At 35.5% G+C, this 23,904-nt stretch overlaps 1 protein-coding gene and 1 long non-coding RNA gene across 2 annotated transcripts in view; one reads left to right on the top strand and one right to left on the bottom strand.

The window, feature by feature from the left end:
- Window positions 1-3,183, bottom strand: part of LOC134665795 (uncharacterized) — a 247,023-nt gene extending 243,840 nt beyond the window's left edge. Inside the window, exon 1 of the long non-coding RNA XR_010098417.1 lies at window positions 2,691-3,183. This is a non-coding gene — a long non-coding RNA (uncharacterized LOC134665795). The remainder of the gene's footprint in view (window positions 1-2,690) is intronic.
- LOC134665790 (uncharacterized) overlaps window positions 1-23,904 on the top strand; it is a 115,103-nt gene that overhangs the window by 33,155 nt on the left and 58,044 nt on the right. The window lies entirely within an intron of this gene.

The raw sequence follows: 23,904 nt of genomic DNA, 5'->3' as shown, positions 1-23,904 counted from the left end.
GCTTTCGTAAAAACTAGTGCTACGTCAAATCATGGGATTAGTTGTCAAGCGGACCCCAGGCTCCCATGAGCCGTGGCAAAATGCCGGGATAACGCAAGGAAGAAGAAGAAGACTTTCGCAAATGAAACGATTCACAAAACATTTTTTCGTATTCTCTTACCTCATTGCTTTTACATAATATTCTAATATTGAGGATCATACATCACAGAGAAGACTTTCTCTCACATTATGAGATTTCTTTCCTCGTAGTCAGATCGGCTTATGGAAATACGGCTATCATCCCACTTAACTACTTATACCGGGTGTGGCCTGTAACACGAGCAAATAATTAAAACATAGATTGTACTCCTCAAACGGTGACACTTTTGTTCAACAACTTTTAACAATTATGAAGTATTTAAACTCCCTATTTTTCATACAAAATAAATATTACCTTCAATGGACGGCATCGCCACGCCATATCATTGTGATTGACGTTGCTTGTCACGCATTAAACATAACAAAATTCGCAATACATTGCGTCTTAGAATAAACTTTAAAGTGTATTAAAAATCAAACTACAAGTTATTTTTAAAAGTCACTGAACAAATGTTGGTCAGTATACAGCCTACAGTTTAATTTTTTGCTCATATTACAGGCCACACCCGGTATACAGTCATAACGTGCAATATTTCTGATAAAATATTTAATGTAACATCCGGTTACTTTACCTACTGTTTGCTTCTCCTCTGAAATGGATGTTGCTATCCTAGATGTTTACCGGATGAAGTTGTATAATTGAAATCGTATATTAAAACAGAATTAATTTAAGCGTGAATTTTAAACGATACAAACCGAGAGGGTCAGATACCTTAATGTTGATTTTAGATACTGGAGAAAGAAATAAAAAAAAGTTAGCTTCGCGCATGAACCGCACTAAAATTGAATTGGAACTGCAATTATTCTACGTGTGACAAGAAAAGAACCAACAGGCATAAAATACACATTTAGATACAAAGAAAATAGATTCAAAATAATAAAGATGAAATGATTTTCTAGCCATGAAAATATAGCAGTGGCAATATTAAATAGTATCGCGCAAAGTTGAGCATTTTAGCTCATTTGTGTGTAATATCATGCAGGCACTCCACCATTTCGTCGCTTTGCTACAGATAGCTAAAAGTACATCCGTTGGACCCCAATTTTGGGGTTTGCCATAAGCCGCGCGTGGCGCTATCGCCACCTAGCGGCCATATCTGTGCTGATCGTGACAGACGCGTTTTGTTAGAGAGTGAGTCTTCTGTACCTAGTACTATTATTTATTCTGTGGTAATATACATAATATTATACGTTCATATTTTATATTTGAATCAAAAACAACTCACTTTACTTTGAAACTGTAAGTGAACATAAATCGTTGCTTTTATCGTTAATTTACATGCTCCTTTTGTTCGCATATGAATATGTAATGTTTCCAAAGGGTACGAGTAAGTACGGCTTAAAATTTCAAACTCATAATCACCCCGTAACATTGAGAGGCGGAAATCACTGTCAATAATAAATGAACAACTGACGTGGACGGGTAGATCCGGGGGTCGATCGGTTCAGAGGTGAGTAAGGTCAGTTTGATAGCTGTATTATAAGTATATCTTATGAAAACAAACTAAACATTAGCGGCTTTACGCGTACTCCTATACCGGGTGTGGCCTGTAATATGAGCAAAAAATTTAACTGTAGGCTGTACTCCTCATACTGATCAACATTTGTTCACCGACTTTTGAAAATAACTTGTAGTTTGATTTTCAATACACTTTAAAGGTTATTCCAAGACGCAATGTATTGCGAATTTTGTTATGTTTAAGGCTTGACAAGCAAACGTCAATGACAATGATATGGTGTGGCGATGGCGTCCATTGAAGATAATATTTATTTTGTATGAAAAATAGGGAGTCTAAATACTTCATAATTTTTAAAAGTTGTTGAACAAAAGTGTCACCGTTTGAGGAGTACAATCTATGTTTTAATTATTTGCTCATGTTACAGGGCACACCCGGTATACTTGTATCAAAGAGAATAGAGTGTATAGAGGCGGATTGTCAAAGTAAATTATGTAGCCACTGTAAATTTACTGCCATCTTTCGACAAAAGATTACAACGGTTAGAAAGCCATTTGACTTTGATCATTATTCTTTCACTGATATGTGTTAATTTGTTAAATTTTGAAATTAACGCCACCTACTCGACTGTAGGCCAAAATGTTATTGCGCCATCGCTCGAAAATATTGCACCATAACTTTGGCCTACTCTCGAGCAGATGGCGTTAATATTAATATTTAACAAGTTAACACATATCAGCAGTGAAAGAATAATGATCAAAGTGAAATGGCGTTCTAGCAGTTTTAATCTTCTGTCGAAAGATGGCAGTAAATGTAATGTAGCTTCATAATTTACCACGACAGTAACTCTCTATTTAAAATTCTCTTTGCTTGTATCTACAACATCTGCATATACCTAAGTAGTACATATACCATAGAATATGTATCGCATGAAATTAATCCAGTCCCCAATATCGAAAGCAAATGAAAAAGATAATTACGTTCGTTAACATTTCAGCTTTTACATTTAAAGGCCATCGAGGCATGACTTCGAGCAACACGGAAGGGAGGCGGCATTCCCACTATTTCCCCTCTGCCGAGGTACAAGATTAGCACGTCAATCTAATCTAGCGCGGGTAATAAAACTAGTTGCACTTGGATTTTTCACTAGACCGAGTCCAGACGCGCGCGTGAACACTGCTGCACAAAAATGCCTGTTTGCTCGGTTTTTTGTTATAAAAAGAGGTCGGGGACATCAAGTTTACAAAATGAAAGTGTTACATTTCACATGTAATATTTTTTTTTACATATCATACGTTTAATTACATTTAAATACAATTATTATATTTTAGTCTCAAGTAATTGTTGGATTTATCGATTTTGCTCGCTCAGTACAAATTGCGGATCGGTCGAGCGACAAATCCGACTTCTCATCTCTCAGAATACAATGACATACTTCAACGAAAATGTGTTAGTGTGCGTGTTGTGACACTAGTCACTCGTCCGTACACAAAAAGAGATCGAGGTTTGCAAGATTTGTCTTTGACGTGTGTCATTTTCTATGTATTTGTGTCGTCATTACAGAGGGCCTACCGCGAACCACGTTCGACGTGTTGCCTCCCTGTCACACTTACGTATGAATTTACAAGTGCCATAGAGAGGCAACACGTCGAACGTGGTTCGCGGTAGGGCCTTTGATTGGATTTTGTATGTAAGTGTGTGAGAAGTGCGACTGGTTGCACCTTCCCCCCGCGAAAAATGGCAGAATGATTTGTACGGTGAGATATCGCTTGGGCCCCTCCCTTCTGACGTGTCGGAAGCCGGTGTTGCTCGAAGAGGCATGATAATTGCTTACGAGTACCTATCAAAATAGAAGTCACAAATGGTTCTCTTATTTATCGCCGAAAATGGTATGGCCGATTATCACTTCCCAACTCACGTTTGGCGGATTTTTATTTCGCCGAATTATCACTTCCCAACTTTTCAAATCTTTTTTTATCATTTCCCAACCGCACACTTACCAACTAAACGTTTGGTCTGTGTTTAATAATGCCAATTTTCAAAATGCCAACTTTCATGTCGTAGAATGTTTTAGTTGGCATAATATACACTTAGTTGTTTATTGTTTACCAATTGTTTCATTTGGTCAGACTGTACTACTGTACCAAAGGGGGCCCGTTTCTGGATCTTAGATTTTTTTTTGAGAAAATGAAAGAACATAGGTGTTTCAAAACACTTAGAATAATTTACAAGATTTTGTTGAAATAATCACTTTTTTCTTAATAATCTTTCCTCTAAAATCAAAAATGGCCGAGATATTTGACCCGAAAGTTGCTGTGTAATTACGTTTTTTGGGTTGTTGAAAAAAAATAACCTCGAAGACTAAGGCGGGAGCAAGCTCCCGCCTTAGTCTTCTAACCTAACCATGTCCAAGTCGGCTTTGCCCAGGAAGGTCTTGCTCGCTCGCTTCGCTCGCTCGCTGCCACTGGCTTCAAATATACATTATAAAAAGTACAACAACTCGGCCATTTTTGATTGTTTGGTAAGTATCTTTTTCTTATGGGGGGTAACTTACCTAATGTATGAAAAGCGAACTGTAGCTCCAACGAAACGTTATTCGTCCAAGAGTTGTTCGACCAAGTGAAAGATTTGACAAATGATAAGTCTCCCAAAAGTTTAGAGGCGTTATAATAATCTGCTTTACAATAATTCTACCAATTGAAACGTTGCCATACAAAAATTTGCTAATCGTTAGTTGTCAAAGTGAAACGTCGGCGAAATGTTGGTTGGCAAATGAAATTCCGCCAAAAATAGTTCTGCGAAAAGGCAGAACACCGTCACAAATTATATTTGAGCAAATTATGTAATTAGTAGGTATACATGCAAAAGGAAATATGTTTGTGTGTTATCTCTTTATTTCTAAATTGCTGAACCGATTTAGATGAAATTTGGTATGGAAATAGTTTAGCAGACGAAGTCGGGGGCAGAAGCTATGTTAAATATTTACGCTTGTACGTATGAAGAAGTTTATAATTGTTTAGAAACCCTTTCACCCGGGACCAAAAAAAAGGACAAAATCAATAATATCAACAAATTAATCATCTACGAATGAAGTAGCTGTAGCGGTAGAGATAGTACCGGGTTAGAAACATGTTAAACTATTACTAAATGGTTCTGTTTTACCGCTATTTAATCGCAGTTAAATCTTAAACGTCCCGATCTCAAAACCAGAAGCCCCAAGGCGCCATGTACGTAACACCGCATACTCGGAATCTCTGAAATTCGAGAGCTCCGCTTACATGCACCGAATATTCCCTTGAGGTGAACTTGCATTGTACTCTGTTTCAGAACGCCTTGCCGTCTATGGACTATTGCTATTCGGCCCGATTCGAACTTTAAGATACGTCAGTTAATAGATCTAGAAACGATATGGATTAGATACGTCAGTGTGAATGTGTTTCTTCAAACAAAAACGTGATAAAATAGCAGTCACTTTTTAACACCGTGGGACGGTGTCCGTCGCTTTCTATCCCACAAAAGTGACAGTTATTGTATCACGAAGATAAAGATAGATAAAGCCATCCATAATACGCCGGCAGTACTGACGGATCAAACGAAAACCAATGATAGATGACTTTAAAGCCTTTACGGAAGGGCCAAAACTCTTTCGTATGTTTAACGAAACTAATAAAATTAGATTCGGATAATAATCGAATTTGTGTTCTTCTAAATCGTACTATTCTGTGGTATTCGTACGTAGGTAATGTACATATAGGTTTACTCAAAGTTGTTAAATTATAGATAGGTACACATAGCACAGGATAGTAATTATTAATTTACCTTGTATCTTTAAAAAAATATATTTATTGATATAAACAAAGAAAGAAATAAACAATCATAATAAAACTTAAAAATCTATAGATAAAAAATGTATCTTTTAACTTGTCTGAAATATCTTTATAAAGTTACTTGAGGAATTTATAGAGATTTCAGCTTCGAGCTTGTGTGGGTAATACGTAAAATATCCACTAATCTTACACCCATGTTCGTGCCATAAAAGGTATTTCAAGCATTTAACTTCGATATTTAGTATGGTACGTGAGCCCTCAGGCGCGCAAGAGTTTAAAAGCTATTTAAGTATTAAGTAAATCCGCCTCCACACTTCACATCGGGAGTGCCCCGTGCATGCAGAAGCGTACTCTGAATATCAATTGTGACGTTACATTACATTATTCTGTTTTTGATATTTTCGAGTATTCCTATCGTAAGTGGCAAGAATTGTAATCTGAAGCTTTCTAGAATCACTATTACACTGATATTTAAAAGCTATTTATTAAGTAAATCCGCCTCCACACTTCACATCGGGAGTGCCCCGTGCATGCAGAAGCGTACTCTGAATATCAATTGTGACGTTACATTACATTATTCTGTTTTTGATATTTTCGAGTATTCCTATCGTAAGTGGCAAGAATTGTAATCTGAAGCTTTCTAATCACCATTACACTGATACCTTAACTTAACTATTACCTACCGTAAAATAATTAATTATGGTTACCATACAATAACGCTTACATGTCATAGTCATAGTCATAGTCATAGTATTTATTTGCTAGAATTATGGTACATTGTAGACGGTGGACATTGATTTGGTAGTTCAACATAATTCACCACTATATAGGCATGCAAAACTTTACACTATACATACATCTAGAAAATTTTAATTCACTGTCACGTTATGTTAACTGAAGACATATTCTATACTTATGTTAAAATTGGTAAGTATTTACATTTTTACACAATCATATTGACATAAAACCGTCAAATAAATATTACATGTCAAGCTTAAAGCTATTAAATTAAATTAATTAAATATAAACAGTATAAAATAGTAACATACAATTATAAATTAACTATCAAAAAATAAAAATAAAAAATTACCTGAGGCAAAATACCAATATTATAAAATAATTTAAAAAGAATATTAATTTTTACCTTTCTTTTGTCCATTTTCTTATTTATTTAATGTAATTAGGAGCATATATCAAAATATTCTTTTATATTGTAGAAACATTTTTCCCTTAGCCAACACCGAAGCTTCACTAAAAACAGCTTGTAAGGCAGAACTCTGATTTGTTGAGGTACATGATTATAGATTTTAATGGACATTATGTAGCAATTTTTACTATTTAAGGCTGTTTTTGATTTAGGTTTCGTAACACGAAATAAATCACGTGCACGCAAGTTTGGATTCTGAACTGGTTTGGAGAACATGTCAGGATTATTTCTAACAAACTTTGCATGCTCCAGTATATAAATGCTCGTGAGGGTCAGTATATTAAGCCTTTTAAATAGTGGTTTACATGGGGCTAAGGGGTCTTCCCCACAAATCGCGCGTACACATCTCTTTTGAACTAAAAAAGCTCTATCTATATTTGTCGAGTTGCCCCATATGATGATTCCGTAACGGAGAAGTGACGAAACGTAACCATGATACGCTGTTATGGCGGTTGGTTCCCCTGCTACACTTCTTAACCTTTTGAGAGCGAAGACAAACCTGTTTAGTTTATTACATACATTGTCAACTTGTTCCTTCCAATTACAAAATATGTCAAGTGTTATACCCAAAAAGTTAACGGCGTCGTTGTTATTTATGGTTTGTCCCTTATAATTTACGTTCAATGGGACACGCTCTGCTTTATAAGTTGAAAATTGAACACAGCTTGTTTTTTCAATATTAATTTTTAAATCATTTGCCTCTATCCAATTACTTATATCCCTGATTGCATTATTGATTACTGTTTCATGTGCCTCTGATTTATTTGTATTTGTAACGATAATCGATATGTCATCAGCAAACATGATCGTTTGGTGTTTCGTTACTAACGGTAGATCGTTAATGTATAGAACAAAAAGTAACGGCCCTAAGACACTGCCTTGAGGTACCCCTCTCGTATTAACTTTAAAATCTGATCTGTACTGTGTCAGTTCATTCAATTCTCTAAACTTATTAATTTCAACGCATTGGCTCCGATTATATAGATAGCTCTCAATCCAATCTAATGCTTTTCCTCTAATGCCATAATGTTCGCATTTTTTCAAAAGCATAGAGTGATTGACGAGGTCGAATGCCTTTGACATGTCAAAGAATATTACAGCTACAGGAGTCTTTTTATCAATAATTTCAGTAACACTACGGATCAATGTATATACAGCATGCGTTGTTGATCGTTCTCTTACAAAGCCGTTTTGTTCTTTTGCCACGATTTTGTGTACTTGAGTAAATTTGATAATCCTGTCCTTCATGACTTTTTCAAAAATTTTAGACAGTATTGGGACAAGAGTTATTGGCCGATAGTTATTCAAAAGACATCGATCATTTTTTTTAAAAAGAGGCTTGACCACCGACTGTTTCAATCTTTCAGGGAACGTACCTTGAACAAAAGACAGATTTACTAGATGTGTCATTATCTTAAGAAGGCCTTTCGCAGCACATTTTATAATGCGAGTACAGATGTTATCAATCCCAACGGCATTAGTATTTCGGAGCTGTTTTATAACCCTTTCCATTTCGTTTTCAGTACATGGACCTATAAATAAGGAATTGCTAATGTTCCCTTCTGTCATACGATAATTTATACTGTTTGCCATTTTTGTCGTTTTTCCAACATCAATAAAAAAGTTATTAAATTCTTTTGCAATATCAACAGCGTTAACAATACTACTTGCACCTGTTGTGATCGTTTCTATGCATTCTACAACTCTAACGTCGTCATGCTTATCTTTTATAATATCCCAAGCAGCCTTGCATTTGTTTTTGGCTGATTGAATAAATTTAATATTAACGTTCTTCCGTGCTTGTACGATACATTTTTTCAATAATTTATTATATCGTGAATAGTAGGACTTTGATATTGTGCCGCTTCAGAGTTTTGAGTAAAGCAAAGCGACCTAAGAAACCTTTTTTGTTTGCAAGATGCTTTAATCCCCTTAGTAACCCATTTTGGCTTAGAACTGCATGACTTCATTTTTACTCTTATATTCGGGAAACACAATTCATAGAACAAACATAGATCGTCATAGAACAAAGCAAAAGCATTATTAAAGTCAGGCTCATTAATGACTTCATTCCAAGTACGGCTTTCTAGACAGCTCACAAATTTAGATATATTTTTAGGACTGTAGTCTTTTATCGTTTTGTACCAATAGCGTATACTAGGTTTTTTATTTTTCACAACAAATTTTAAGATCTGACAAGTGTCGTGATCGGAAAGGTGTTGGGTATGCACTTCACCTATTGCGTCTTTAACATTGCTAGCAAAAAGGCCCAGACATGAGTTTATCCTGGTAGGGCTATTTATTTTAACATAAATGCTCTAGATAAATCAAAACTTACGCAAACCATTTTGAATTTGTTCCTAACTTATAATTTTAAGCAAAAAATAAAAGAGCCAACACGCATTACCCAGTCAAGCTCTAGCTGTTTAGATCTAGTATTTACAAACTTCCAAGACCAGGAAATGACGACCTCTGTAAATGAGTACGGTTTTTCGGACCACAAAGGCGTCTTAATTCATTTGCCCCTACAAGTCACGAATACAAAAATATGGTTTACTGAAAAAAGAATCTATAATGAAAACAAAATAAACGCGTTTAAATGTGAACTACAAAAAATTAATTGGAACTCGATAATTTCATTACAAAATAATGTAAATGAAAATTATAATAACTTCTCAGCTAAAATAATAGAAGTGCTCAATAAGACAATACCTAAAATAAAAATTAAATTAAGATTAAAAACAAAAAAGAAATGGCTAACAGTCGGTATTAAAAAATCGTGCAAACATAAACGGCTCCTAAAAGTAATGTTATCTAAAACAAAAAATGAGATTTTAGAAACCTATTATAAAAAATATGAAAAAATCTTAAAAATTGCTGTAAAAACTTCAAAAAAATTACAAAATATTAAAAAAATTAACAAATCTGAGAATATTATGAAAGGTATGTGGCAAATTATAAAAGAGAATTCAAATAAAACTCCAAAGAAAACACACAAAAACTTATCTTTGAGGGTTTTAAATAAACTGACAAACGATCCATATACCGTTGCAAACTCATTTAATGACTATTTCTTGTCCTTGGGTAGCCAAAATATAAATAAAATAAATTCGCTATCAGAGTCTGACTTTCATACTAATATCGATTCACCCACAAACTCCTTCTACTTAAGCCCAATCAGTGACACAGATTTATTTAAAATAATACGTAAACTTAAAAATAAGAGAAGTCATGGCCATGATGAGCTACCTCCGACTCTCATAAAGCAATGCGCCAGAGAATTAACGATTCCTCTTACATTTATCGCAAATCAATCATTTAGTGAAGGTGTAATGCCAGACAACCTTAAGTTATCGGTAATTAAGCCAATTTTAAAGAAAGGAGACCCCACTAACCCAGCACAATATCGCCCGATAGCTTTATTGCCCACATTTGCAAAAATATTAGAAACAATAATGTCTAACCAGCTCTATGCATTTTGTGAGAAATTCAATATTTTGTGTGAAAATCAGAACGGCTTTCGTAAAAATAGGTCAACGACTCTAGCTCTTTATAAATACGTTCAAGAAATACATAATATTATAAATGACAGGGAATATGCCGTTGGTATTTTACTGGACATGAGCAAAGCCTATGACAAAGTGTCTTATAAAATATTACTGGACAAGCTCTATAACATAGGCGTGAGAGGTATTACTCACAAATGGTTCCAATCTTACCTGTCAAATCGATCACAGTTAGTCCAAGTAGAGTACCACAATCCTCACACTAGAGTTATAGAAAATGTACAATCAGAAAAGAAAATCTTGTCAGGCTCTATACCACAGGGAAGTAATCTAGGGTGCCTCTTATTTTTAATTTACATAAACCATCTCCCCAAAATACTAGATCATACTTGTGTCCTTTTCGCTGATGATATTTCTATAGTGTTCCCTTATTCTACTAATAATAACAACGTAAACTCCATTTTACACAACACTCTTTCCAAAGTTGTTGACTGGCTCCATCTTCACAACCTTGAATTGAACTTAGACAAAACGAAAATTATGCATTATAAGCCACATCAAAAAAGTAATTTAAATATAAATTTCACTTACCAGGACCAGACATTGGAATGTATCGACTCATCAAACCTTCTTGGACTTGAAATTGACACAAATATGAATTGGAAACTCCACATACAAAAAATAGCTTCAAAACTATCCAGCTTTACGTATGCACTAATGGAAATAAAAAAGCATACCGATCTGAACACAGCTCTTTGTGCCTATCACGCATTCGCCCAGTCGTGGCTAAGGTATGGTATTATAATATGGGGCAACAGTACAAATGTTAACGATCTCTTTTTATTACAAAAGAAATGTATAAGGATCTTAGTTAATATAAACCAACCAGATAGTTGCAGGCCACATTTTCCTAAGCTCAACATTATGACTCTGACATCCTTGTACATATTCGAACTATGTAAATTTTTAAGAAAGTACAATCAGTTTTTCCCTGCAGCAAAAAACCCTACCAATATTAACTTACGCCCTAGAGATAGAATTCCTATGCCGCCATCTAAACTAAAAATGCACGCCTCTAGCCCACATGCAATGTGTATAAAAGTGTACAATAAACTCCCAAAAACAATTAGAGACGAAGAAAAAGATACTCTATTTAACAGAAAAATAACTAAATATTTATTAGACAGCTGTTTTTACTCAGTGCAAGAGTTCTTAGATAGTTAATTATAGTAATAGTATTTAATATAGTAGTTTAGTTTAGATACCGCAACTTAAAAAAAAATTGTAACTGTTTAAAAGATGTATATATATATGAATATAATATGATGCATGATCGTATGGTTATTTAAAAAAAATGTATTAGAGATAGCCTTAAGCAATCGTTATTAAGTTAGATTTAAGTTATATTGCAGTGCCCTACAGGGTTTCATAGCTGAACCAATACAATGTACCAACCTGTATAACCTATGAAAGCAATAAATACACTGATTACTGATTACTGATATATTTAATTTTAAATTATAGTTTTGTAGCAAGCTTTTCAGACATTTTGTGGCATAGTCATCTTTTAGGATATTGATATTAAGATCGCCAGTAACTATAATTTTTTTTTTCTTTGAACATTTGTGTAGTAGAGTTTCTAGACTATCACAAAATGACTGAATGTTATTTTTTGTATTAACGGGGATTCGATATAAACATATAATTATGCTATTGAGGCTTGGGATCTCTACACCACAGCACTCAAAAGTTTTTTCCCTAGAAATTTCATTACAGATTGTCATGGGCTTATATGCTAGATCCTTTCGCACTAAAATACATACACCACCTCTCTTTTTGTTAGTCCTACAAAAAGATGAAGCTAGCTTAAACCCTTTCATGAAAATATTTCCCTCACTTCCTCGTTTTATAAAAGTTTCAGATAGGCAGATTACATCTAGATAGTTATTTTCTTCGCCGAATTCATCAATGCATACCTCCAATAAGCTTAGTTTGCTCTGAATGCCCTGTATGTTTTGATGTAAGATTCCAACTACATCATTGTGACTGTCTGATTTAGGTACGAAAAAAAACTTTATTGTGGCTGGTATCATCGGCCGCTTTAGCTTTAGGTACTTCTATGTAAGAGAAGTAGTAAGGAATGGTTCCTTTTTTGGGTTTGGTTTGGTTTGTATTTGAAGTTGTTTTCTGGGTATGGCTAAAAACGTAATTACCAGTGTTAATTCTTCCATTCTGATGATTTTTGTTGGGTCCAAACATACTTAAGTACTTTTTTTCGTAATCAGAAGAGTCAATAATAAAATGAATGCGTTTACACAACTTTTGTGTGTATTCTTTTGTTGTTTGCCAAAATACAGGAGGATCTATAAAAGTACAGTGGTTCAAATTGTAACAAGCCGTTTTTAGTATGCTATTAATCATGTTTACATTTAAATGCTTATTGTCTAATACGGGAATAACAATGATATTACACAAATTAATCTTTTTAAGTGCTGAATATAGTTCATACTGAAAATTAAAACAGTTTGAGTCATTTTCTCCTACACATAATATGACAAAGTCGTCAGACTTCACTTGAATTTTGTAGCACTCCTCTAGAATGTCTTCCGCTGGTGCCATGGGCTTACACACAGCAGACACCTTGTAACTTTCATAGTTGCTAGCGTATCTGGAGTAACATAGTTGAGAAGCAAGTCCCTTACATTGTTGACTTCCAAATATATAAATCTTCCTTTCTCTCTTCACCTGTAATTTCAAATCGTCTTGCTCACAGCCATCCAATGTATCATCCTTCAAAAAGTTTACCTGCACTTCCTTTGTAACAGTCGTTGGCTTTTTTTGAATTTTGTTTTCGAGGTCCGCTATGTATTCATTCAGTCGTACAATTTCGTCCAAAGTCTGATTAAGCTCAGCTTGCAAGTTGTGTATAGAACTTTGTAAATCATCAATCCGAGTTGGTGACTGGTTTGGTGTATTTACCGGTGACATGAAAGGTGCATTATATCGCTCTTCCTTTGGTGATTGGGATGGGCTACACAATTCCTTCTGTGTAATACCGGATCTTTTTTTTCTGCTGGTATTTACCCTCGTATTCGGTGGAGTCGGTGTTGAGCATATATTTTTTAACATTACAATTTCCTGTTGTAATTTTTCAGTGGTTTTCCTTAATTCAATATTTTCTAGAATTTGACCATCGAATTCAGATTGTATTGAAAGTAACTTAGCGGTGAGTTCGTCATTTTTTATTTTTAGTCTCTGAACTAACTCTAACTGCGAGTTAGTACTAGTATCGTTTAAGCTTTCAGTACTCCTAGATATATCAGTTTGACTTTCGCACAGTGTATCGTTCTCGTCCATGTATGGTGATGCGGTCATATCAAACTGTTTTCGAACTGGAGTGGAGTCATTCTTCCGCCTTGTTGTGACATTTACGCACATAGGACAACGCCACGCCCGAATCAGTTCGTGTTGGTTTTCCCTAAAAATCGCCGAGGTCATGTTTAGGCATTGGTAATGGTAATTTCCTTTGCAGGCTACGCATGACAGCAGCTCTTGGCTATTTGTGATTGGTCTCGCACACGCCATACAGTCCATTGTGAAAGAAATTAATAATAATAAAATAAAAAATAGCAAAAAGTTATCAGGTCCACGGGATTTGAACGCAGGCACAAAAAACAAAAACAAAAAAAAAAGCAATAAGTTTTAACGTTCTCGAGTCTCGAACCCCGAATGTATAAGAGTTACACTGCCTTTGACAGTCACTATGGTAGACCACTAAGCCAAATGTTCCTAGCGAGTGTTGGCGAAAAAGTCTTATACACTATTAAGGGTTAAGTTCGGTGGTGTCGTCGACGGGTATGGTACTCGTAGTGATTATGATTTAATTTAGCTACCCTTTTTTTTCGTTATTCACAGTTATTTGTGTTGCACTTTATTTTTATCGCTAAAATATGTTGATCGTAAGTAATATATTATTAAAAGTTAAGTGTTTTTGCGTAATATTACCGAGTACCACTGGTTTTAACTTGCACTGACATTAATAGTCTTGTATTGTAGACAGTATCTCATTTCACCAAAATATGTTATTAATTCGATAATTAGTTCACTTAGCACTAAGATAATAATAACACAGTCAATTTACACTAATTCTTATATTATAAAAGTTCACAACACTTAAAACTATGACTTAAACTATTTTTAAAGTTGATATAATCGCAGAGCCAATGTTTTCGTGACGCGAGCGCCATCTATCCCTACTGCTAATTGATTGAGCGAGCGTGAAAAGCGAGAAAGCGTCTCCGTCTTTATAACTAGGTACTCGTATTTGGGCAAACATGCTTTCATATATTCTGGCTGTTCTCCAGGCGGCTTTTCTACAGGTCGCATTTCTCGGGAAATTTTGCAAATTGATATCTCTTGGAAATTTTTCAAAATGGCGGAGCCATGAGGATTTGATGTCTACAGCTCACTGAGCGACACAAAAACACAGATTGCAGAGGGTGAAACTGGGAGCGATTCGGTTCGCTTTAGTATTTTTCGTCTATGTTCGTCTCGACGAAGCGTTCAAGTGCAAGTTGTTTTATCTTAGGCACATTGTAGTGTCCTTGTGACTGCTCCTGTATTTAAAACATGGGAATATTGTAACAAAGGATCTTACTTTTATGAGTATATATTATAAAGGATCTATAAAATTTTATGATCGCGGTAACATAAGCGAGATATACAAAATTGCATACTTTATGTCAACACGACCGTTAAACAAAGTTAGCACACGTGATGAGATTACAGCGATATGGAGTAGTATACTCGTTTTGATGACGGGAAATAGTAGCATTTGTCTGGAGATAAATTAACCCTTGTCTTGCTTAGAGTCGTTACTGTGACATTTGTATCACTCAAAGGCAGGAAACTACCAATTCCTCTCAGTCAGCACTGTTAAAGCAAAATCGTCTTTATTTCAACATTGGCATAGTTTCTCGCGCTAATGTTGCAATTATTGAAGAAAATGTATGTTGCTCTTGTATCTGATCTACATACCTTTGTGAAATGACTTCAACACCAGCTGCATAAAGACTATGACTAATGACCACTTGTAGAACTTTCCCGTTGGTTGTCTTAAGTTACTATAAAATAAGTACCAAAATGTTAATATTGAAGGTGGCCTATTTATATTTCAGTACGCTAATGTGATAGCAGATTGTGTCACAAGGGAGTAACATGGCATATTTACGGCGAGGGCGTACATTGAACCTTAAGCGTAGGAGGGTTTGAAGTGTTAACGCTTAATGTGAAAGTAATTTTGTTACCATGTGATACATACTGTTTTTCACATCAGCTGTGAGGAAATTTTTGTTTCAAAACATTATTTAAGTTAAAATAAAAACTCTTTACACAAAAAAACAAAACCGACTACAAAAAGGGTAAAATAAAATATTATCTACAATATTTATGTACAGATTTATGGAAAAAATATACTTCAAAGAAAATAAAAATTAAGCTTCTCGTTTCAGTTAGCGGCTCATCCACCTAAACTAGACTTACCCCAATTAGACCCGAACTCCAGTCTGCTTGCTCTTCAAACAGACAAAACGGAGTAGTTTTTAGTTTAATGGCCGTCTTGTCTAATGTAAAACATCACGGAATAAGCAGCGTTTCAAATGAAAAATTACGTTGGTGTATTTTAGTTTGTAAATGGAATACCTGTCGTAGATTAATCAGAAATGCTCGTTTGCTGTCACTTTCTAGCTGTGTTGCACAATTAAGCAGATGGAACTATGACAGTATACAGTTTGAGGAATCATATGGTATAAGTATAGGAAAGGAAATTTATTTTGCGTAAGTAAGGCAGCGTAAGTTAAACGTACTAGTGCCTCGGTCCCAGTACATGTCATTTTGAAACTTAAGTAATTGTCAATAGAGGTGACGGCAAGGTGTTATCTATTGGGCATTAGCATGTCGAGCACTAGTACGTTTACCTTACTATATTTGTAAATTCGCATTGCCGATCGTATTAAATTATTCCCATCGTCATTCCCATCGGAATTGTTTTCCGATATATAAAAAAAACATGACATTAAATTACATTTCCGGCATTTATATTGCCAAACAGAAATGCCTCAAAAATTTGTAAGTATTTTTGTGAATAGAGTTAGACCAAGTTTACAACGATTCTGATTGCACACGTAGTGCAAGTGTTATTTAACTATACGTCATAATTTCATGTCAAAACACTTGTACTGAGTTTGCTATCAACATCTTTGCATACTTATCTTGGTCTTACTTTAACTTATTTATTATTTAAAAAAAAGACCTACCAGGACAGCCTAAATGCGTCGTCGTACCGTATTATAAAATTTGTAAACTAGATCAAAGAATAAAACATGTTTACAACTTTACAATCTATTTGGACGTCGATCCCGGCTCAGTCATGGACAATAAATTGCGGCCGCCTTATCAGATCAGCGATTCTGTGCTACACTTTCCGTAAATCTTATTCAACAAATGTGTAATAGCTCAGAAGATATTTATATTCGGAATTGGTCGAACAAACACGCTGACATTGACCAAAAAGGCGGAGAGCAGGAAAAACTAAAGCCCTGCAATGGAATCGGACAAGCGTGAGTAAAACAGTGATGAATGAGGAGCCAGCAAGAGTTACGTCAGTGCCAAAGCTGGCTGAAATCTTCGCTACCTCTATCTCTGTTTAAGAGATAAACTAAAACTATACAATTAGCATTATATACTTAAGCCTCTAACAACAATCGGTGCGTTCCGTTAGCGGGTAGCTACACCCATGAAAACGTGTAGCTACCGCAACGTCGAAAAATATTTGTCCGATTTCATTTGCCAAATTTTAATGTGTATTTTACAAACCTCATTAATTTTATAAACTCTTGAACACGTCATCCTGTAGAACCCATTAATTTCTTAGGTTAGATCATTTGTGACCCCTCTGAAAATACGACAAATTTTGAAAAAATAGCGTTCAATCAAATGAAACATAGGATAAAATAAAATATTTCGATAATGAGATAGGTAGATCTAGGCGTGTAGTTATATACGTTATATTTGAAGTATGTAAAATATGCAAATATTGTACCAGATATCTATATCTCTTTACAAAATTATCAATAAACTTGTATTATAGTTCGTTTTTTTTAGCATTAGAAAGAACTTCGCAGAAGTAAGCTCGTGGTTCCAAATCCGGCACTTTTAGCGGTAATAATTTGAAGTAAATTATATGTATTGACCATGATACATTAGATAATTCAATAATTATTAACAATTAAGGAGCCTCATAAAAACTGTACGCTTACTTCTGCGGAGTTCTTTCTAATGCTAAAAAAAACGAACTATAACTGTATTCAATAAAGCGTGTAGTAGGTACACTACTGGCAATGTGAGCCAAAGTCATCCCAGGATCAACCTCATTGATACCCGGCCAAAGTGTCCGTTAGATTGATGGATGGGCCAGCTCAATTCAACCATCGCTCTAGGGTGCTTATTTAATACATTATTTAGATACTTTATAAGTGATTTATACTGATAATCTATTAATTCATCCCAAGTTTAATAGAAAAAGTGACCTATGTAGCGTAAATTTGTACTAATCTATCTGTGCGCTTAACACGGATAAACCTGTACAATCTGTACATGATAAAATTGATAAAACGGTATTATTGCGAAGGTAGGTAGGGTACATCGCCAATTATTAGCCAGTTTTCAATTACTGGCCACCTATACTAAAATGAATTCTGTGTATAGGTGAATAGAACTCATTTTTGTAAGAGGCGGCCAGTTATTGAACGAGTGGGTTGTGGATAAATTTCAGTTACTGGCCATTTTCCTTATACTGAAAATGAGTTTTATTTATCTGTAAATAGAATTCATTTTTGGAATAGGTGGCCAGTAATTGAAAACTGGCTAATAATTGGATTTTCGTACCTTATATACTAAAATGAACTTTGTTCACCTATAAATAGAAATCAAATTAAGTGGCCAGTAATTGGGGGGTGGCTAGTAATTGGCGATGTACCCTATTTAAGAAATAAGTTCACTCTATAACTAATAATCATTCCCTTCCCTTTTACATAGGTTCTCTAAAATTTGCAGGAAAATTAATTGCTTATATTAGCAGTAGCTACGAGAAAAATATTTTATTATTTTTTGGCCGTGAGAGATTAAATTAACTCTGGCGGAGTGGAAACCGCAATATCGCGCCTCCGCCTTGTCACCTCTTGTTCTGCTTTAAGCATTTTGATTGATAATAACCAAAGAAAAATTACAGATAAAGACAGACAATAGTCGTCTTACAAACCTGCGTTTCTTATCAATAATAAGTATGACTTGCTTCACAAGATCTCAAACCACTTTTAGTATATACGCCATATATTGAAACACCCATCGTTTTAAAGTATAAAAGGTATAGGTACATAGGTTAAAACTACAGTCATTGCCATGCGAAATTTCATTGTTACGAGTACTTGTGACTTTGTTAAATAAACCTATTTATAGTAAGAGTCTACTAATGCAAAATTTTAATCAAAATTATCGGTCTTTAATTTTTATTTGTAGTTGATATGAACATTATTAATGTACTTTCGCTTCGAAAGGCAGAGTGAGTGACGTAGTGTGATTAACGATGCTAATTATTAATTCTGTTTCAAATCGAGATTGTTGTTTAGGTATTGATTAACAACGGTTTTCGCATTTGACTTCATAATTCTATTAGTGTTATTTGTATACATAATGATAGCGTGTAATAGCACAGAATAAATAATAGTACTAAGTACAGAAGATTCACTGTCTAACAATACGCGCCTGTTACGATTAGGACAGATATTATGACTGCTAGGTGGCCACAGCGCCACGCGCGGCTTATGGCTAGGCACCAAAATTGGTGTGGGACGGTGGATTACGGTGGCGCGTAGTACCTATATTGTGTTGTGAGCTGGAGCTTTTGGAGCAGATACTGACACGCAGTTTTGAACCTAGTTTCGAAACCACGGAGATTTATTCGAAGCTTTTTGTAATGTTAATGTTTGTGTCATACAATATTCCAATATTAAAGCAGTAGGTATGAATCCTGTTCAGATTCAGATTCATGTTAAAATGATCACTAGAGGCCAATTCAAAGTTATAAATGTTGACTTCATGTTGATATGATATCAGCATGACACGACTTGCACTGCATCTATTCTTGTCTAGCATGTATCGTATCTATCATACAGTCTACATCAGCTAACTTGAAAAAGTCTATCATATAAATAACAAATGTTAAACTAGTGACAGCTTAGGTACATCGTTAGATAATCGCTAATTCAAGAAAGATTAGATAATTCAAGAATGTTCTAAGCGTAATGACACAGTGTAGAAGTAACAGTGGTCCGACGCCTTTGATGTTTGCGTAAATGCCGACACCGCACAAGAACACAGTAAGGTTGTCATAAAACTTTTACGCACCAACACAAACATACCAAACATTTCAAATCGGACACGCTAACCCTCTAAGTAGAACCGAGCTACTAACAATGACGATGTATGTGTCGGCGGCCGATCGTAAAATCAGGCATATCGTGAAATTCCTAGGCATATCGTGAAACGTGAAAATCTTTGACTCGTTCCCTGAGTCGACGGAGCCCCGCTATGCGGGGCTCCTATTTCGGGGCAGTTTGCCCTTCGGGCATCTGAAGCAACCTAACGAACCTATCCTGCTTATACATTTTTGGTTTGGTTTAATGTGACTATCGTCAAAACATTACACAGGAACATTACGATATGCCTGATCTTACGATCGGCCGCCGACATATGCAACTCGGGTGCGCACGGCCCACCCCTCGCCCCGCGCACCCCGCAAGATTTCTCTGTGTAGATGGCTTCGTCAAATGACTGTATTGTTTTATAGACTGTGGTATTGATGTAATTACTTACTCTAATGAATTAATGATGATAACAGATTGGAATAGTCGATTACTTTGAATTTGAATAGTAGGCGGCGACTTATGTGGTTTCAATAGACCTTAGGGAGCCCTCTTGTCATTGTATATGTATACTATTTTGGCATATCAATATAGTGTGATCGTAGCAGAGAGATAATCCGAGGATATAACCAACCTAAGACCCGATTCGAACTTTAAAATACGTCAAATATTACATCTAGATACGATATGGATTAATATACTGTGTACAGTGTCAAAAGTGACCTATCTTCAAACAACTTAAAACTTTTGACACTGACATATCTAATCCAATTACCTACCATACGTGTTTTTTCAAGTTAGGTCATTCATGTTAGTTAAATTTCTACCATACGTAATGTTGTAGTGAGATTAAGTGCCACTTCTCTTTGTAAATTATTACATGCTATAAACATATATCTAGTAAGAACGCTATTAACCTTTTAACCGCCATAGAATTTTTCATCGAACGTGTCGGCAGCGGTACGAAGTTACACGAAATTTTGTCTTATTTATCAGACCGCGGCGAAATGAGCCCGATTTTGTGTCTTATAAAAGGTTTAAAGATGAATATCACGGAATGACTTAATGTCACCGATTAGCCAAAGGTTGCACTGGAATAGGTCGAATACCTATTCGGTATTGAGTACCTAGAGTTACACCAAGAAAAGTCAAGTGTTATTTATACATCATAATTTCATAAAGTTTGAGGATTAAAATAACACTGGCACTGCGAGGGCTGTCAAAATCGCTGCAGACTTTTCTTGGTGTAACTCTACCTACTTAACACACGAACTGAAAATACCATCGCCGACTTCGCTCCAAACTAAATTACAAGGGGTTCCTCAGTTTCTAACAGAAACCTAAAAATGGCGGCCGTTCGACCTAGTTCCAGTGATTTAATATTTAACTAACAAATTCAATTATCCAGCCACCGCAGCTATTAACATTTAATAAGGAGTCAAACTCGCACCAGGCTTCAACTCAAATACTTATAGTACTCTAAGTTTTTAATTAGATACCTCAGTCAAATGCACGTTAAAAAACTCGCTAACTAAGGGCCTACCGCGAACCACTTTCGACGTGTTGCCTTTCTGTCGCACTTGTAAAGTCGTACGTAAGTGTGACGGGGAGGCAACATGTTGAACGTGGTTCGCCGTAGGCCCTCTGGGCTGGACTGGAAAATACGCAAAGCTTCATTTAGGAGACACGATGGGTGGTTATATATCTAGAGATATAATGTTATAAAAGTATTAAGTAGTACCTACATGGCAATACAAGTGTGAAAATTAGGAAATTCGTAACCAGTGGTGTTAAATTAAAATACGACCAAACATCAAATACAATCTACTATGGGTAATATAAATAAAAAAAACAACGGGTTGCACTCCGGGAGTGCCGGCAGAAGTGAAAACTCAACGACATTGTAACTCAAAATATTAATAACAGGGCCATATATATAGTGCAAAACGCCTGCAGCACTATGTATAATTGAGGTTAACGCCATCTAGCGTTGTATCGTCGCATTACTTGAAACCCCACTATGATTACTACTGGTACTACATCACTGTGATTACTACTGGTACTACCGTTATATTAATACCAGTTTCAGGCTCGGGCATACATTTTCGCCGTGCGGTAGAAAGAGACGAGAGACGCCTTACGCGTTACGCCTTACGCTGTCTCGAGTTTATCATTTTTCCCCACCTCAAAAAGTGCACAGCGCCGCTAAAGATGAAAAAAACAAAAGAATTTATAATATATATTGTAATAAGGTTTAAAAAAACCTGACCCTGAATCCTGATTACTGTTACGTCAAACATCTAAGTAAGTGATTTCCGGAAAGGAATCTCTTATCTTCAATACAACAGAGTGTTGCCATGCCTCCATTAATTTACTAAAAACGTTTGTTTCCCCAAAAATAACATTGTTTCTTAGAATACAACAAAGTCCTTCCCACATAATCCAAGAAAAGCTCATAGGTTATTTAAGTATTGTGTAAGAAACGTTATTTGATAAAGATTAAGCGAGTCAAAGAAAATGAAGTAGCAAAGTGGATGTTCTTTGAGATCTTTTACATGAAACGGCCATAATTCCGCCTTGGAGGCATTCCGAGATTTCTCTTTACTTTCCTGGTGTTTGTTTCCCTAGGGTAACATTTTGTAGATAATTTAAATGGTTATTAATTTTCCGGTATCGTCTTGGGTCGTCCCATTCGTTTTTCGTCAAGTTCTTAAATTAGTCCTATTCTGCTTTCGTCACCCATTCTACATTCGTCACAATCGTTGGTGGCTTTCAATGTAGAATGAGTGACGAAAGCAGAATAGGACTAGTTTAAGAACTTGACGAAAAACGAATGGGACGACCCAAGACGATACCAAAGTTGCGTAACTAAACTAAGATACAAACTACTCACAATCCTACACCTTATAAAACAAATCCCTCGCTGCGTCTGCCTGTTTGTGTGTTTGTATGTTTGCGATAAACTCAAAAACTACTGAACGGATTCATGCGGTTTTCATTTCATCTATCAATAGAGTGATTCTTGAGGAATGTTTAGGTGTATAATTTTTATCCCGTGCAAAGCTGGGGCGGGTCGCTTTAAATGAAAGTTGAGTCATGGCACGTAGAAAAAATACGTTACGCCTGTATTTTCGCATATTTACTTAAAGTTAGTCCCCGCCTCGTACCGCAACAACTCTGTTTCCCCTCGGGAACGGTTTATTTTTCTGGCACAGAAACTGTGCTTACCCAGACTCTTATCTGCATATGCCAAATTCAAACATCTGGGTCGATCTCGAGGCAGTCAAGTGTAAATTCTATGGAACTCATTATACGGAAGCAAGATAAACAAAGTTCTGGGAGTCATGTAAGAGCTTTAGATTTGTAAGAATACTTATAAAACACGTTATAAACTGCCTGGCTATCGGTTTAGGTTGAATAATGTTCGGGAAATTTAATAATATCATTCGACATTAGTAATATGGAGCAAGTTGCATACATACATGTAGGTAATGTTATTCCTTTACCGTTGCATTTTCACGGAAACGCACGAACGTGTTATGCTATTTCAGTCAGTCTCAGTACAAAAAATACTGAGACTGACTGAACAAATACGAACGTTTCCGAGAAAATATGATGGCAAAGGATTATGCACTACCTATACCTATCTGTAATTGCTCGGTGTGCACTAAACGATGTGCCGTTGTTACTTCTATATCCCGGAAGAAGTACCAGTGCCTACATTCTTCTTTCGTTGTCAAATAAAGAGCTATAAGTTAGAAGTACTAGTGGTCAACGCTGCATTAGTATTCGACATAGGCACTTTATGTCAAAGTAATATAGGTTAAATTTGAACGGCGAAGATTTTTCTGTATTCAAATTTAATCCTTGTCACTTTGTCATAAAGTGTCCATGTCGAATACTAGTGCAGCGTCGACCACTAGTACTTCTACCTTACCTATTAAATGATAATTGACACTGGTGGACTAGCTGTTCGCACCGAAGATCCCTTCAAAATTGCTCTCTTGCCCGAAAATTATAATCTATCCTCCTAAGTCCCGGCGTAAAATTTTTTGTATATATTCCATAATCTATTTTGAACTTTTATTGTATAAGTAAGGGTTCCAATTTTAAAAACAAAACCATTGGGTACTTTCCTCTACTTAAAATAAATTATTTCACACTGTGCACGACATAAAGCACCAGATAATTATTAGAAAAACATAGATTTTTGCAGCAGTTATTTTTGACAATCGGCTCGATTCGGGAAATGAATACGATATGCACTAGATATGAAATAGTAAAGATATG

This window comes from Cydia fagiglandana, chromosome 7, assembly GCF_963556715.1.
Source record: "Cydia fagiglandana chromosome 7, ilCydFagi1.1, whole genome shotgun sequence".
NCBI classification, from domain to species: Eukaryota; Metazoa; Arthropoda; class Insecta; order Lepidoptera; family Tortricidae; genus Cydia; species Cydia fagiglandana.
Note: the sequence above shows the minus strand (reverse complement) of the source record. Positions and strands in the feature narration are given on the sequence as shown.